The following is a 19,278-nucleotide window of genomic DNA, read 5'->3' on the forward strand; positions in this document are numbered from 1 at the left end:
GTGTGTAGTCTCAGCCTGTCATGACAGTGTGTGTAGTCTCAGCCTGTCATGACAGTGTGTGTAGTCTCAGCCTGTCATGACAGTGTGTGTAGAATCAGCCTGTCATGACAGTGTGTGTAGTCTCAGCCTGTCATGACAGTGTGTGTAGACTCAGCCTGTCATGACAGTGTGTGTAGTCTCAGCCTGTCATGACAGTGTGTGTAGTCTCAGCCTATCATGACAGTGTGTGTAGTCTCAGCCTGTCATGACAGTGTGTGTAGTCTCAGCCTGTCATCATAGTGTGTGTAGTCTCAGCCTGTCATGACAGTGTGTGTAGTCTCAGCCTGTCATGACAGTGTGTGTAGTCTCAGCCTGTCATGACAGTGTGTGTAGTCTCAGCCTGTCATGACAGTGTGTGTAGTCTCAGCCTGTCATGACAGTGTGTGTAGTCTCAGCCTGTCATCATAGTGTGTTTAGACTCACCCTGTCATCATAGTGTGTGTAGTCTCAGCCTGTCATGACAGTGTGTGTAGACTCAGCATGTCATCAAAGTGTGTGTAGTCTCAGCCTGTCATGACAGTGTGTGTAGTCTCAGCCTGTCATGACAGTGTGTGTAGTCTCAGCCTGTCATGACAGTGTGTGTAGACTCGGCCTGTCATGACAGTGTGTGTAGTCTCAGCCTGTCATGACAGTGTGTGTAGTCTCAGCCTGTCATGACAGTGTGTGTAGTCTCAGCCTGTCATGACAGTGTGTGTAGTCTCAGCCTGTCATCATAGTGTGTTTAGACTCACCCTGTCATCATAGTGTGTGTAGTCTCAGCCTGTCATGACACTGTGTGTAGACTCAGCCTGTCATCGTAGTGTGTGACAGTATCAGGTATAGTTGCGGCTCCACTCTGTTCTTCTCCTGAATGATCAGAGTTTTCCCAAAACGCACAGCCAGTTCCAGAGACATGATGAGACGTGACATTTTGGTCTTGTACAAAAACACACAGAGAGGAGGGGTTCTGATAACAGAACTAATGCCGGGTTTGATGTCACAACTGGTATCTAGCTGGTTACATTATGACTAAGACAGCTTTTGACTGACAAGTGTGACTGACAGTTGTACATGCTGCTTGATGACCTCAATGCAATGCTCATTCAAGTGAGTATGGAGCCAATCTGTTGCCCGAGAGGAGGGGTCGATGAGGAATGAGAGAGAGAGAGAGAGAGAGAGAGAGAGAGAGAGAGAGAGAGAGATTAATAAAGTCGATGCAGAAGTTTCTTCTCTGTGGAGAAACTTTGATACCCAGCCCCATACTCTCTCACACCTGTCACAATGATTGGCCAGCTTGTCATTGGCTGTCTGGATTCAGAGCACTGAGCAGTACACACCAGACAAAGGGATGAAATGTCTCTTTTATGCTATGGCTCCCTCTATTTATTGCCGTCTTGCTTCAGCCTTTTCTCTCCGTTCGTCTCTCTAAACCATGCCCTTTCGGTTTATCTTTCCCCATCCCTCCTTCGTTATGATCCCCTATATTATTTGATTAATCCTTTCTCTTTCTCTCCCTCTTTCCCTCTGTAGAGTCACGTATGCTTTAGCAGTGGTGTGGTTGATGTTGGTGGCCCTGTCTGTGTAAACAGCAATGCCTTTATTTACAATCTCCCATGGCTGACAATCACTCATCTGACACGTCGGCTCTCTGACTTTCTACCAGACCTAGCATAGAGAATCACAGTTTGGAGGGCAATTTATGACAGACACACTGAACATCCATGTCACACAGCCCCAGACACCAGTGGAACACCCTTTAATTTAGTGTTTGCAATAAATTGATGTGGGAGCACACCAGACATCGTTTATAAAGGGTCTAAGAATCACAGTTTTGACTAGGGTTGCAAAGGAAGGGTATATTACTGGAAACTTTCTAAGTTTACCAGTAAACTACAAGAATTGTGGTATCTTTCAATGATTTTATTAAATCTATCACAAGCCTTTTTGGGTACTTCAGATTATGACAGCGTGTCTGTAATAATCTCTGTGTGGCTTTATCACATGTAAAATATATGAAATAATTAAATAAGATGATATAAAAATAAATAGAATGACTGTAAAACATTAACCTACTTTAAATAATAACCATCAACTTAGTGAATACAATTGGTGTTTAATATGAGGGTTTCAACATGAAATATTTTTTATTTACTTTTTTACAAACTGAAATATGTTTTACTGTCAATAATCACTAGCGAGTCTACAGACCACTTGCACAATATTCACATTTTGTTGCCTTAAAATTCAATCTAAAAAGGGAAGATATTCATCTTTTTCCCTATGTAACATGCTCTAAATATTATAGAAAGGTTTCCAAAATAATAAAACATTAAATTATTTCTTATATATTTTTTTTTTTACATTTTTCTGTATTTTTTCCATTCACTTTTTCCATGAATTTGAATACATGGAGTAGGTTGTGTAGATCAGTAGGGGAAACATCTAATTTATTACATTTTTAGATTTCATTTCTTGGGGACCCCTTCCCGTTCTTATCCCGTTAACGGGATTGATTTTGACAACAGCCAGTAGAAAATCAGAGCGCCAAATTCAAAACAGCTAAAATCTCATAATTTCATTTTCTCAAACAATCAACTATTTTACACCATTTTATGCGAAAGCATAAAATTAGATTATGTTAGGACAGTTCCAACACAAGAAAAACCACACAGCCATTTTCCTAGCAAGGACAGGCGTCACAAATACCAGAAATCCAGCTAACATTCTGCACTAACCTTTGACGATCTTCATCAGATGACACTCCTAGGACATTATGTTACACAATACATGTATGTTTTGCTTGATAAAGTTCATATTTATATCCAAAAACAGCATTTTACATTGGCGCGTAATGTTGAGAAATGTTTTCCCTCCAAACCTTCCGATGAATGAGCATAATGAGCACACATATTACAGAAATACCCATCATAAACTTTGATCAATATAGAAGTGTTATGCACAGAATTATAGATACACTTCTCCTAAATGTAACCGCTTTGTCAGATTTCAAAAAAGGTTCACGGCGAAAGCACAATTTGCAATAATCTGAGTACAGCCCAGAAGACACCAATAACAAGCAAACAGAAACCCACCATCTTGGAGTCAATAAAACTAAGAAATTACATTATAAATATTCACTTACCTTTGATTATCTTCATCAGAAGGCACTCCCAGGAACCCCAGCTCCACAATAAATGTTCGATAAAGTTCATATTTATGTCCAAATAATCAATTTTGTTCGCGCGTTAGGTTCACTATCTAAATCGACAACGCGTATGCTTACTTAATCCAGACGAAAAGTCAAAAAAGTTATACTACAGTTTGTAGAAACATGTCAAACGATGTATAGAATCAATCTTTAGGTTGTTTTTATCATATATCTTGAATACAATGCCAACCGGACCTATCCGTTCTCTTTAGGAGTGAATATGAACTCAGCTCGCTCCCAAGTCCTTGCGCGTGACTGAGCCCATGCCTTATAATGGGACACCTACTTCCTTGTGCTGTTATTCCCATCAAAATCACCATAGAATCTTCAAACACCGTTCTAAAGACTGTTGACATCTAGTGGAAGCTTTAGGAAGTGCAAAATGAACCCTAAGTCACTGTATACAGTCAAGGCAATCACTTGAAAAAACTACAACCTCAGATTTTTCACTTCCTGCTTGACTTTTTCTCAGGTTTTTGCCTGCCATATGAGTTATGTTATACTCACAGACACCATTCAAACAGTTTTAGAAACTTCAGAGTGTTTTCTATCCAAATCTACTAATAATATGCATATTCTAGTTTCTGGGCCAAGTAGTAACCTGTTCAAATTGGGTACGTTTTTCATCCGGCCATGAAAATACTGCCCCCTAGCCCCAACAGGTGGTAACAAAATGTGAAGACTCTGCAAGGGGTGTGCAGACGGGGCAATGTATGGATTTGTTGTCAATGTTTTGGTGTCAAACTAGTGGCAGTTGTGAAAAAAGTCAAAAGTTGATAGAGATGCAGAGTTAATAAAAAATTATGCCATTGTTGATTAGATGCTTTTGTCATGAATTAGGCTGTTTTCTCTTGAACCATATGGTCTGTCTACTAGAAACTCATGGACAATATGGACACAGATATAATAAATTAATACTATATATTAATACATTTTTTAAGTTATTCAAGTATAAAATACCAAAGTTACGATGTATTGCCATACATTTTCCGCTAATTACCAAAATTACTGAAGATTCTGGTAATTTTGGTAAATTACCAGTAGCTTTGCAACCATAGTTTTGACAGAGTCATCTACAGAGACCACTTCACTCAGACCACCCCTCTGCTATCATAGCCAGGGTGCAGGAGGAGGGAGAGTGATGGTTGAGAGGGTGCAGGAGGGAGAGTGATGGTTGAGAGGGTGCAGGAGGGTGAGTGACGGTTGAGAGGGTGCAGGAGGGTGAGTGATGGTTGAGAGGGTGCAGGAGGGTGAGTGATGGTTGAGAGGGTGCAGGAGGGTGAGTGACGGTTGAGAGGGTGCAGGAGGGTGAGTGATGGTTGAGAGGGTGCAGGAGGGTGAGTGACGGTTGAGAGGGTGCAGGAGGGAGAGTGATGGTTGAGAGGGTGCAGGAGGGTGAGTGATGGTTGAGAGGGTGCAGGAGGAGGGTGACGGTTGAGAGGGTACAGGAGGGTGAGTGACGGTTGAGAGGGTGCTGGAGGGAGAGTGATGGTTGAGAGGGTGTAGGAGGGAGAGTGATGGTTGAGAGGGTGTCGGAGGGTGAGTGAGGATAGAGAGGGTGTAGAAGGGAGAGTGAAAGTTGGGAGGGTGCAGGAGGGAGAGTGGCGGTTGAGAGGGCAAGTTGTGTTTGAGAGGGTGGAGTAGTGAGAGTGACAGTTCAGATGGTGCAGGACGGTGGGTGACGGTTGAGAGGGTGCAGGAGGGTGAGTGATGGTTGAGAGGGTGTAGGAGGGAGAGTGATGGTTGAGAGGGTGTCGGAGGGTGAGTGACGGTTGAGAGGGTGCAGGAGGGTGAGTGACGGTTGAGAGGGTGTAGGAGGGAGAGTGATGGTTGAGAGGGTGTAGGAGGGAGAGTGATGGTTGAGAGGGTGCAGGAGGGTGAGTGACGGTTGAGAGGGTGCAGGAGGGAGAGTGATGGTTGAGAGGGTGCAGGAGGGTAAGTGACGGTTGAGAGGGTGCAGGAGGGTGAGTGATGGTTGAGAGGGTGCCGGAGGGAGAGTGACGGTTAAGAGGGTGCAGGAAGGGAGGTGACGGTTGAGAGGGTGTAGGAGTGAGAGTGAGTGAGGGTAGAGGGGGTGTAGAAGCGAGAGTGAGGGTAGAGGGGGTGTAGAAGGGAGAGTGTGAGCAACGGCATAGTGGGTCTCTTACTTAGAGAACAATGTAGGAGAACAGTACGAAATGGTGACTCAGAAACCGTTATTACGTGTTCTTCTGAAGGCTGTGTTTTTTGGGAAAGACAGAAGTTACGAGGCTTAGCTCTTACACACCACAACCACAGATTGCTCCAGAGACTATGTGTGGTGAAAAAGCACCGATTGCACTTTTCTTTCAGAGTGTAATTCTCTGCAAAGCGAAGGCCGCTCATACAGAAGACTGACAAAGCCTGGTGAAGCCATGCACACACACACACACACACACACACACACACACACACACACACACACACACACACACACACACGCACGCACGCACGCACGCACGCACGCACGCACGCACGCACGCACGCACACACACACACAGACACACAGACACACACACAAAGCAACCAAAGCCCTATAGGACAAAAAATAGGATTAACAACAAAATAGCCAAATTAAAAGGAAAAGCTACTTTTCATGGACTCTTATTAGTGTCTACAGTAGCTATTTAGTGCCTCTAGAGGTTTCATGTAAAAACTGGTTAAGATGATTAGTGAGAAAACCATTACAAAGTCTGGGACAACAAATCAATGATTTGAAGAAGACTTAGTGGTACTTGAATATGGATGAACAAAATGACAAAGTTCTGCAAAGAAACTAAACCTTTCTGTTGCCACACCCCTGCAGTGGTTACAACAGAGGACAAATGCAAGTAACAGAGTTTACTTAGTTGCTATGTGGGAGGGCTCTTGTGCATGTGTGTATCTGTGTGTGTGTGTCTGTCTGTCTGTGTGTGTGTGTGTGTGTGTTTGTGTGTGTGTGTTTTGCAGGCAGCCTGCAGTAGGGTGGGGATATAGATGGTGAGTTCTTACCCGTGACTAGATTGCATTGATCTTAATGCAGCAATGCCAGTGGAAAGACAAACAGGAGAGAGGGATGAATGACAATAAAATGAAAGAGATGAGAACAATGGACGTGACCTGGATATAAAACACATGACTACCCAACACTACACCACACGACACTACACATGGCTACACAACACTACACAACACTACACTAAACATGACTACACAACACTACACTACACATGACTACACAACACTACACAACACATACCTACACAACACAACACTACACATGGCTACACAACACTACACAACACAACACTACATGTGACTACACAACACTACACAACACTACACTGCACACAACACTACAAATGACTACACAACACAACACGACTACACAACACAACACTACACATGACTACGCAACACTACACAACACAACACAACACTACACGCATGACTATCCCAGTCAGGGAGGGAATTCAGCTCCAACACAACACAATACTACACAACACTACCCTACACAACACTACACTACACATGACTGCACAACACTACACTACAAATTACTACATCACACTGCACAACACAACAAGGCCCATGACTACACAACACAACACTACACATGACTACACAACACTACACAACACGTGTACACAACACAACACTACACATGACTACACAACACTACACTATACCACACAAAACAACACTACACATGACTACGCAACACTACACAACACAACACTACATTACATTACACAACAACACTACACACATGTCCTAGGACCTGAGCCCTAGGACCATGCCTCAGGACTACCTGGCATGATGACTCCTTGTTGTCCCCAGTCCACCTGGCCGTGCTGCTGCTCCAGTTTCAACTGTTCTGCCTGCGGCTATGGAACCCTGACCTGTTCACTGTGATTACTATTATTTGACCATCCTGGTCATTTATGAACATTTGAACATCTTGGCCATGTTCTGTTATAATCTCCACCCGGCACAGCCAGAAGAGGACTGGCCACCCCTCATAGCCTGGTTCCTTTCTAGGTTTCTTCCTAGGTTTTGGCCTTTCTAGGGAGTTTTTCCTAGCCACCGTGCTTCTACAGCTGCATTGCTTGCTGTTTGGGGTTTTAGGCTGGGTTTCTATACAGCACTTTGAGATATCAGCTGATGTAAGAAGGGCTGTATAAATAAATTTGATTTGATGACTATCCCAGTCAGGGAGGGAATTCAGCTCCAACACAACACAATACTACACAAGACAACACAACAATACAAAACAAAACACTACACTGAGACACTACAAGAGCAAAAGGACACTACACAACACAACACTACACAATGACACTACAAAAGACTACACAACACTACACTACACATGACAACTCATGACTACACTACACTACACAACACAACACTACACATGACTACACAACACACCACTGATACACTACACAACACTACACAACCCTACACAACACTAAGACACTACACAACACACAACACTAAGACACTACACAACACACTACACAACACAACACAACACACAACACAACACAACACAACACTGAGACACTACACAACACTAAGATACTACATACACACCACTGATACACTACACCACACAACACAACACTTCACTACACAACACAACACTGAATCACAACACAACACTCAGACACTACACCACACAACACTACACACCCCTGAGAACTACACAACACAACACTGAGAACTACACAACACTACACAACACAAAACTACAGAACACTTAGTCACTACACAACACTACACAACACAACACTAAGACACTACACAACACTACACAACACAACACTAAGACACTACACAACACTACACAACACACCACTAAGACACAACACACCACTAAGACACTACACAACACTACACAACACACCACTAAGACACTACACAACACTACACAACACACCACTAAGACACTACACAACACTACACAACACTAAGACACTACACAACACTACACTCCACAGCACTATACTAAGACACTTTACAACATTAAGACTCTACACTACATAATACTACACTGCACTACACAACACTACACAACACAACACTAAGACACTACACAACACTACACAACACAACACTTAGACACTACACAACATTACACAACACAACACTTAGACACTAAACAACACTACACAACACACCACTAAGACACTTCACAACACTAAGACACTACACTACACAACACAACACAACACTTAGACACTACACAACACTACACAACACAACACTTAGACACTACACAACACAACACTTAGACACTACACAACACTACACAACACAACACTTAGACACTACACAACACTACAGAACACACCACTAAGACACTACACAACACTACACAACACAACACTTAGACACTAAACAACACTACACAACACACCACTAAGACACTTCACAACACTAAGACACTACACTACACAACACAACACAACACTTAGACACTACACAACACAACACAACACTTAGACACTACACAACACTACACAACACACCACAACACTTAGACACTACACAACACAACACAACACTTAGACACTACACAACACTACACAACACACCACAACACTTAGACACTACACAACACTACACAACACAACACTTAGACACTACACAACACTACACAACACACCACTAAGACACTTCACAACACTACACATAGACACAACAAGTGCAAAATGACACAACAGGAAACATAGTAGAGGAACACAGAGGAATACACACACCAATACAAACCTACCCAGTGCTTTATAATCTGCACAGTTTCCCAAATATCTCATAAAACAGAAAAGAGATGGTGAATCAGAGAGAAAGAGAGACAGAGTGAAAAGAGAGAGTGAATGGCAATTTGGCTTTTTACCAAATTATCGTACGACAGATCACGTATTCACCCTGCTAACCCTAATTGATAAAAAAAAACAAAAAAAACAAAGGCAAAGTCATCTCATGCTTTGTTGATTTAAAAAATGTTTTTACTCACTTTGGCACAAGGGTCTGCTATTGTAATTGATGGAAAGTGGTGATGGGGAGAAAAACATACGACATTATAAAAGCTATGTACGCAAACAAAAAACACACATTTCTTTCCACGAGGCCGTGAGATGAGACAGGGTTGCAGCTTAAGCCCCATCCTCTTCAACATATATATCAACGAATTGGCGAGGGCACTAGAACAGTCTGCAGCACCCGGCCTCACCCTACTAGAATCTGAAGTCAAATGTTTACTGTTTGCTGATGATCTGGTGCTTCTGTCCCCAACCAAGGAGGACCTACAGCAGCACCTATGTAGATCTTCTGCAGAGATTCTGTCAGACCTGGGCCCTGACAGTAAATCTCAGTAAGACAAAAATACTTATGTTCCAAAAAAGGTCCAATTGCCATGACCACAAATACAAATTCCATCTAGACATCGTAGCCCAAAAGCACACAAGAAAACGATACATAACCTCGGCCTAAACATCAGCACCACAGTTAACTTCCAAAAAGCTGGGAAAGATCTGAGAGCCAAGGCAAGAAGGGCCCTCTAAGCCATCAAAAGGAATGTAAAATTTGACATCCCAATTAGGATCTGGCTAAAAATACTTGAATCCGTTATAGAACCCATTGCCCTTTATGGTTGTGAGGTCTGGGGTCCACTCACCAACCAAGAATTCACAAAATGGGACAAACACCAAATAGAGACTCTACATATAGAATTCTGCAGAAATATCCTCTGTGTACAACATAAAACACCAAATAATGCAAGCAGAGCAGAATTAGGGCGATACCCAGTAATTATCAAAATACAGAAAATAGCCGTTAAATTTTACAACCACCTAAAAGGAAGTGATTCCCAAACCTTCCATAAGAAAGCCATCACTTACAGAGAGATGAACATGGAGAAGAGTCCCCTAAGCAAGCTGGTCCTGGGGCTCTGTTCACAAACACAAACAGACCCCACAGAGCCCAAGGACAGCAAGACAATTAGACCCAACCAAATCATGAGAAAACAAAAAGATAATTACTTGACACATTGGAAAGAATTAACAAAAAAACAGAGCGAACTAGAATGCTTTTTGGCCCTAAACAGAAAGTACACAGTGGCAGAATACCTGACCACTGTGACTGACACAAACTTAAGGAAAGCTTTGACTATGTACAGACTCACCGTAGGCAGACCTGGCTCTCAAGAGAAGACAGGCTATGTGCACACTGCCCACAAAACGAGGTGGAAACTGAGCTGCACTTCCTAACCTCCTGCCAAATGTATGACCATATTAGAGACACATATTTCCCTCAGATTACACAGACCCACAAAGAATTTGAAAACAAACCCGATTTTGATAAATTGTCATATCTACTGGGTGAAATACCACAGTGTTCCATCACAGCAGCAAGATTTGTGACCTGTTGCCACAAGAAAAGGGCCACAAGGGAAGAACAAACACAATTGTAAATACAACCCATATTTATGTTTATTTATTTTCCCTTTTCAACTTTAACTATTTGCACATAATATGACATTTGACATGTCTTTATTTTTTGATAATTTGTGTGTAATGTAATGTAATGTTTGCGTATATTTTTTTTACTGTTTATTTAAATTGTGTTTATTATCTACTTCACTTGCTTTAGCAATGTAAACATATGTTCCCATGCCAATAAAGTCCATAAACTGCATTTTTGTTTTATTTTATTTATTTCACCTTTATTTAACCAGGTAGGCTAGTTGAGAACAAATTCTCGACCTGGCCAAGATAAAGCAAAGCAGTGTGACACAAACAACAACACAGAGTTACACATGGAATAAACAAACATACAGTCAATAATACAATAGAAAAAGTCTATATACAGTTTGTGCAAATGAGGTAGGATGAATTGAGAGAGAAAAAGACAAAAAGTTAGAAAGATAGAAAGAGAGAGACAAAGGTTGTGTGTGTGTGTGTGTGTGTGTGTGTGTGTGTGTGTGTGTGTGTGTGTGTGTGTGTGTGTGTGTGTGTGTGTGTGTGTGTGTGTGTGTGTGTGTGTGTGTGTGTGTGTGTATATGTATGTGTGTGTGTGTGTTTGTATGTGTGTATCGGTGTGTATGTTGGTGTGTATGTGTGTGTTTATGTGTGTGTGTCTTACTCTGTAGTCCAGAAGCCTTCCTCCATGTCTCCAGGCGTTTTCGTCTCCTGTCCTCTGGAGCGGTAGACAGGTATGTGATGAAGGCTACTGCCAGCATCGCTCTCTTAGGCAAAGCATCCAACTCCTCAGTGATCTCAGGCACCTGACACACACACACACACACACACACACACACACACACACACACACACACACACACACACACACACACACACACACACACACACACACACACTCTCTCACACACACACACACACACACACACACACACACACACACACACACACACACACACACACACACACACACACACACTCACACACACACTCACACACACACACACACACACACACACACACACACTAAACAGTTGCAGGCTGTTGACGAGCTGATTTAGTTGTGAGCTGATTGTGTTGTTGTTACATCAACAGCAGCTCAGGTAGAACTGCCCCAGGAACAGAGTGTGAGAACAGACCCATCCCAGAGATCAGCGCCAGAACATCTGTTCAGTGTGGAGGCTAAAGGAACCCCAGGCCATCCGGTGGGCAATAGGAACACACCACCACCCCCTGAGGTCATACACTGACTGTGGAGAGGTGAGTGTGTGTAGGAACATGAGCAGCAGGTAAAGCAGTCACTGCAAGCGGGACAATGTGTGTGTGTGTGTGTCTGCATGTGTGTCTGCATGTGTGTGTGTGTGTGTGTTTTTCGTGTGTGTGTGTCTGTATGGACAAACAAAATTGTTTGTCGCACAGTGGTTTGTTTTAGAATAGACGACAATTGTAAATAAAGGGTTTATGTAGTTGCTATGTGGGAGGGTGCTTGTGCATGTCTGTCTGTGTGCGTGTGTCTGTCTGTGTGTCTGTCTGTCTGTGTCTCTGAGGGAGACAGTGGGAGATTGATTGCTTTAATTAAAGAGCAGACAGATGCTGGAGAAAGAGGAGTAAAAACAGCCAGGAGGGACCGAGACAGCAGGATACATACCCCCTCTACAAACACAGAATACACACACAGACACCATCCACACACAGACACCATCCACACACAGACATCATTCACACACACAGACACCATCCACACACACAGACACCATCCACACACAGACATCATCCACACACAGACACCATCCACACACAGACACCATCCACACACAGACACCATCCACACACAGACACCATCCACACACAGACACCATCCACACACAAAGACACCATCCACACACAGACACCATCCACACAGACACCATCCACACACAAAGACACCATCCACACACAGACACCATCCACACACACAGACATCATCCACACACATACATCATCCACACACAGACACCATCCACACACAGACACCATCCACACACAGACCTGGGCATTCCAGCGTGAGTGTTCTCCGTCCAGTTGGTGTATGAGTTGCTCTGCTGCCTGGATGTTCTCCTGGGCCTTACTGATCTCAGCCTCCAGCTTAGCTGCCTCTGTAGTACGAGACTGGAACCTAATGAGAGAGAGAGGGAAGGAGGGATATAGAGAGAGGAGAGAGCAGCAAGAGATGGGGGAGAGAGGGGGGGTAGAGAGGAGAGAGAGAGGGGGGAGAGGAGAGAGGGGGGAGTGAGAGAGAGAGAGGAATAAGGGCCAGACAAGTATACCTGTAACTTGTCTCTACAACAGAGCAAAGTTAATCAGTGAGACAGTAGACAGCTCGTTGACTTTCTGCCCCACAGAGTTGAGCTGCTCTCCAGTTTAGTCTTCCAACGCTCTGTCTTCCTCAAGTTCCTGCACACACAAACACACATATACGAACACACACACACACACAAACAAAACACGCAACACATATCAAATGATGCTTGAGGGGGGTGTGTGTGTGTGCACCTGTTCCCTCTCCAGTGGCTGGGTCCTCTCCAGGACGTGTGAGTACTGAACGTTTGCCTTCACCGAGGCAGCACTTGTACACTTAGCATTCTGACTACAACAACAACAACAACAACAACACAGCCTGGAGTAAGAGCAAGGAGGCTTATTTTAGGAGGCTCAAATGATCTCTTCAGCGTGACAGCTTTTAGCTAACCGCTTCTATACAGGTACATAGGTGTCTGCCTGTAGCTGTAGCGCTAGGTTAATAGTAGTTGACCATCACATCATATACATCAGTGTTAGTTGTTCTCCCCTAAGGGAGAAGGTAGAAGTTTGCCCTAACCACTGAAACAGGGGCCAAACAAGTAATCCCCCTAATGGTTAAGAGTAGAATAATCTGATCCTAGATCTGTGATCAGGTACAACTTCCACCTTGAGCTGTAGCGCTTGGCTAACTGGCTAGGCTAACTTGCTAGGCTAACTATTTCACCTTGGTGTCGAAGGAGGCTTTGTTTCTGGTCAGCAGCTCCTCCACACTCTGACGACTGATGTTCCTTGCCTCAAACGTGGCTATGCTCTCTCTCACCCCCCTCTTAGCCAGGAAACTAGAGAATGATGGAGGGAGTGAGTGAGTGAGAGAGCGAGAGAGAGCAGAAGAGAGGGAGAAAGAGGGAGAGAGAGAGAGAGAGAGAGAGAGAGAGAGAGAGAGAGAGAGAGAGAGAGAAAAAGAGAGAGAGAGAGAGGCCCAAGCGTTATATCTGATAATGAGGCAGTTAATGCAAATTCCAGCCTGAAGTTATTGAAGTAAAACTTCGAAGTATAATTAAGAGCTAACAGTGACAAATCACCCAGTTTATTAGTCATATACATCCTAACACACTCTGTATGACACACACACACTTCCTAACACTGCTCAGAGCGGCTGCACTCACTCAATTAACACAACTCATCATCAACGGCAGATTAGGTTTTCTCAGACACTTCCTCTAGAATAGCTTGCAGATTTATGACTATTACAAATGACTGCAACAAGCCGTTAAACAGAAAACAGTACGGACACACACTGGCAGAATACACTACGGACACACACTGACAGAATACAGTACAGACACACACTGACAGAATACAGTACGGACACACACTGACAGAATACAGTACAGACACACACTGACAGAATACAGTACGGACACACACTGGCAGAATACACTACGGACACACACTGACAGAATACAGTACGGACACACACTGGCAGAATACAGTACAGACACACACTGACAGAATACAGTACAGACACACACTGACAGAATACAGTACAGACACACACTGACAGAATACAGTACAGACACACACTGACAGAATACAGTACGGACACACACTGACAGAATACAGTACAGACACACACTGACAGAATACAGTACGGACACACACTGGCAGAATACACTACGGACACACACTGACAGAATACAGTACGGACACACACTGGCAGAATACAGTACAGACACACACTGACAGAATACAGTACAGACACACACTGACAGAATACAGTACAGACACACACTGACAGAATACAGTACAGACACACACTGACAGAATACAGTACGGACACACACTGACAGAATACAGTACAGACACACACTGACAGAATACAGTACGGACACACACTGGCAGAATACACTACGGACACACACTGACAGAATACAGTACGGACACACACTGGCAGAATACAGTACAGACACACACTGACAGAATACAGTACAGACACACACTGACAGAATACAGTACAGACACACACTGACAGAATACAGTACGGACACACACTGACAGAATACAGTACAGACACACACTGACAGAATACAGTACGGACACACACTGACAGAATACAGTACGGACACACACTGACAGAATACAGTACGGACACACACTGACAGAATACAGTACGGACACACACTGACAGAATACAGTACAGACACACACTGACAGAATACAGTACAGACACACACTGACAGAATACAGTACGGACACACACTGACAGAATACAGTACGGACACACACTGACAGAATACAGTACAGACACACACTGACAGAATACAGTACGGACACACACTGACAGAATACACTACGGACACACAAACACACTGACAGAAAGCACTAACATCTCTCTCTATGTGTAACTCCTTATAGTTCTATCTCTCTCTCTGTATCACTCCTTATAGTTCTCTCTCTCCGTATCACTCCTTATAGTTCTATGTATCACTCCTTATAGTTCTATCTCTCTCTCTGTATCACTCCTTATAGTTCTCTCTCTGTATCAGTCTGTATAGTTCTATCTCTCTCTCTCTGTATCACTCCTTATAGTTCTATCTCTGTATCTGTATCACTCCTTATAGTTCTATCTCTCTCTGTATCACTCCTTATGGTTCTATCTCTCTCTCTGTATCACTCCTTATAGTTCTCTCTCTCTGTATCACTCCTTATAGTTCTATATCTATCTCTGTATCACTCCTTATGGTTCTATCTCTCTCTGTATCAGTATTATAGTTCTATCTCTCTCTGTATCACTCCTTATAGTTCTATTTCTCTCTGTATCACTCCTTATAGTTCTCTCTCTCTCTCTGTGTCACTCCTTATAGTTATCTCTCTCTGTATCACTCCTTATAGTTATATCTCTCTCTCTGTATCACTCCTTATAGTTATATTTCTCTCTGTATCACTCCTTATAGTTCTCTCTCTCTGTATCACTCCTTATAGTTCTCTCTCTCTGTATCACTCCTTATAGTTCTATCTCTCTCTCTGTATCACTCCTTACAGTTCTATCTCTCTCTCTGTATAGTTCTCTCTCCTTATAGTTCTATCTCTCTCTCTCTGTGTCATGCCTTATAGTTCTATCTCTCTCTGTATCACTCCTTATAGTTCTATCTCGCTCTGTATCACTCCTTATAGTTCTTCTATCTCTCTCTCTGTATCACTCCTTATAGTTCTATTTATCTCTGTATCACTCCTTAAAGTTCTATATCTCTCTCTGTATCACTCCTTATAGTTATATTTCTCTCTGTATCACTCCTTATAGTTCTCTCTCTGTATCACTCCTTACAGTTCTATCTCTCTCTCTGTATAGTTCTCTCTCCTTATAGTTCTCTCTCTCTCTCTCTGTGTCATGCCTTATAGTTCTATCTCTCTCTGTATCACTCCTTATAGTTCTATCTCTCTCTCTCTCTGTCATGCCTTATAGTTCTATCTCTCTCTATATCACTCCTTATTTTTCTATCTCTCTCTGTATCGATCTTATAGTTCTATCTCTCTCTGTATCACTCCTTATAGTTCTATCTCTCTCTGTATCACTCCTTATATTTCTATCTCTCTCTGTATCACTCCTTATAGTTATATCTCTCTATGTATCACTCCTTATAGTTCTCTCTCTCTGTATCACTCCTTATAGTTCTATCTCTCTCTGTATCGATCTTATAGTTCTATCGCTCTCTGTATCACACCTTATAGTTCTATCTCTCTCTGTATCACTCCTTATAGTTCTATCTCTCTCTGTATCGATCTTATAGTTCTATCTCTCTCTGTATAACTCCTTATAGTTCTATCTCTCTCTGTATCACTCCTTATAGTTCTATCTCTCTCTCTGTATCACTCCTTATAGTTCTCTCTCTCTTTATCACTCCTTATAGTTCTATCTCTCTATGAATCACTCCTTATAGTTCTATCTCTCTCTCTGTATCACTCCTTATAGTTATGTCTCTCTGTATCACTCCTTATAGTTCTCTCTCTGTATCACTCTGTATAGTTCTATCTCTCTTTGTATCACTCCTTATAGTTATATCTCTCTCTCTGTATCATTCCTTATAGTTCTATCTCTGTATCTGTATCACTCCTTATGGTTCTATCTCTCTCTCTGTATCACTCCTTATGGTTCTCTCTCTCTCTCTCTCTGTATCACTCCTTATAGTTCTATATCTATCTCTGTATCACTCCTTATGGTTCTATCTCTCTCTGTATCAATCTTATAGTTCTATCTCTCTCTGTATCACTCCTTATAGTTCTATTTCTCTCTGTATCACTCCTTATAGTTCTATATCTCTCTCTGTATCACTCCTTATAGTTTTATCTCTCTCTCTGTATCATTCCTTATAGTTCTATCTCTGTATCTGTGTCACTCCTTATAGTTCTATCTCTCTCTGTATCACTCCTTATAGTTCTATCTCTCTGTGTATCACTCCTTATAGTTCTATCTCTCTCTGTATCGATCTTATAGTTCTATCTCTCTCTGTATCACTCCTTATAGTTCTATCTCTCTCTGTATCTATCTTATAGTTCTATCTCTCTCTGTATCACTCCTTATAGTTCTATCTCTCTCTGTATCACTCCTTATAGTTCTATCTCTCTCTCTGTATCACTCCTTATAGTTCTCTCTCTGTATCACTCCTTATAGTTCTATCTCTCTGTATCACTCCTTATAGTTCTATCTCTCTCTGTCTCACTCCTTATAGTTCTATCTCTCTCCTTAGTTATATCTGTCTTGAAATCCCACACTGAACCTCTCTCTTTCCCTAAATGTCTAGTTCACTCCCTTCCTCTTTCTCCCCCTCACTCTGCCCCCCTCCCTACCTCCCTCCCTCTCTCCTCTCCTCTATCCATTCCTCCCCCTCTCTCATCACTTCATGCTGACCCAGGAGGTGTCGAAGATGCCTATGAGTCGCAGCACCCCCTAGAGGATGTCTCTAATAACGTCAGGAGGCATCTTGAGGAAGTGGATCTCTGATAGAGACTCTGGCTTGATGTTTCCCACAGCTTAGCCTCTTCCACCAGGGACTACACACACACACACACTAAGGACACACACACACACACACACACACACAGACACACACACACACACACACACACACACACACACACACACACACACACACACACACACACACACACACACACACACACTAAGGAGACAGACACACACACACACTAAGGAGACAGATACACACACACACACACACACACACACACAAACACTAAGGACACACACGCACACACAGAGAGACACAGGAGACACACACACACACACTAAGGAGACACACACACACACACACACACACACACAGGAGCAAGAAGACACACACACACACACACACACACACACACACACACACACACACACACACACACACACACACACACACACACACACACACACACACACACTCAGTTAACTTCTTAGTGACCAGGGGCAGAATTCGGAAATTCAGATGAATAATGTGCCCAAATTAAACTGCCTGCTACTCAGGCCCAAAAGGTAGGATAAGCATATTATTAGTACACTTGGATGGAAAACACTCTGAAGTTTCTAAAACTGTTTGAATGATGTCTGTGAGCATAACAGAACTCATATGGCAGGCAAAAACCTGAGAAAAAATCCAACCAGGAAGTGGTTTGTAGTTTTTCAAGTGATTCCCTATCCAGTATACAGTGTCTGTGGGGTAATTTTGCACTTCCTAAGGCTTCCACTAGATGTCAACAGTCTTTATAACGTTGTTTCATGCTTCTACTGTGACTGGGGAGAGTATAAGAGGTCCTGGAGTCAGATGACTGAGAGAATGACATGAGTTCAGTGGCGCGCACTCCCATGAGAGTTAGCTGTGTTCCTTTTCTTTTCTGAAGACATTGGAATTGTCCGGTTGGAATATTACTGAAGATTTATGATAAAAACATCCTAAAGATTGATGCTATACATCGTTTGACATGTTTCTACGAATGTAATTATAACTTTTTTTGACTTTTCGTCGTGACATTTTGCGCACGCTTCCTGCATTTGGAGTACTGGACTAAACGCGTGAACAAAAAGGAGGTATTTGGACATAAATGATGGACTTTATCGAACAAAACAACCATTTATTGTGGAACTGAGATTCCTGGGAGTGCATTCTGATGAAGATCATCAAAGGTAAGTGAATATTTATAATGCTATTTCTGATTTTAGATGACTCCAAAATGGCAGGTATCTGTATTGCTTGTTGTTGTTGTCTGAGCGCTGTACTCAGATTATTGCAAAGTGTG

At 42.7% G+C, this 19,278-nt stretch overlaps 1 pseudogene; it reads right to left on the reverse strand.

Moving 5' to 3' along the window:
* Positions 1-4,317: 4,317 nt before the first annotated feature.
* LOC106593383 (cytoplasmic dynein 2 heavy chain 1-like) overlaps positions 4,318-19,278 on the reverse strand; it is a 139,090-nt pseudogene continuing 124,129 nt past the window's right edge.

The sequence above is a fragment of the Salmo salar genome, chromosome 20 (assembly GCF_965601325.2).
Source record: "Salmo salar chromosome 20, fSalSal1, whole genome shotgun sequence".
NCBI lineage: Eukaryota > Metazoa > Chordata > Actinopteri > Salmoniformes > Salmonidae > Salmo > Salmo salar.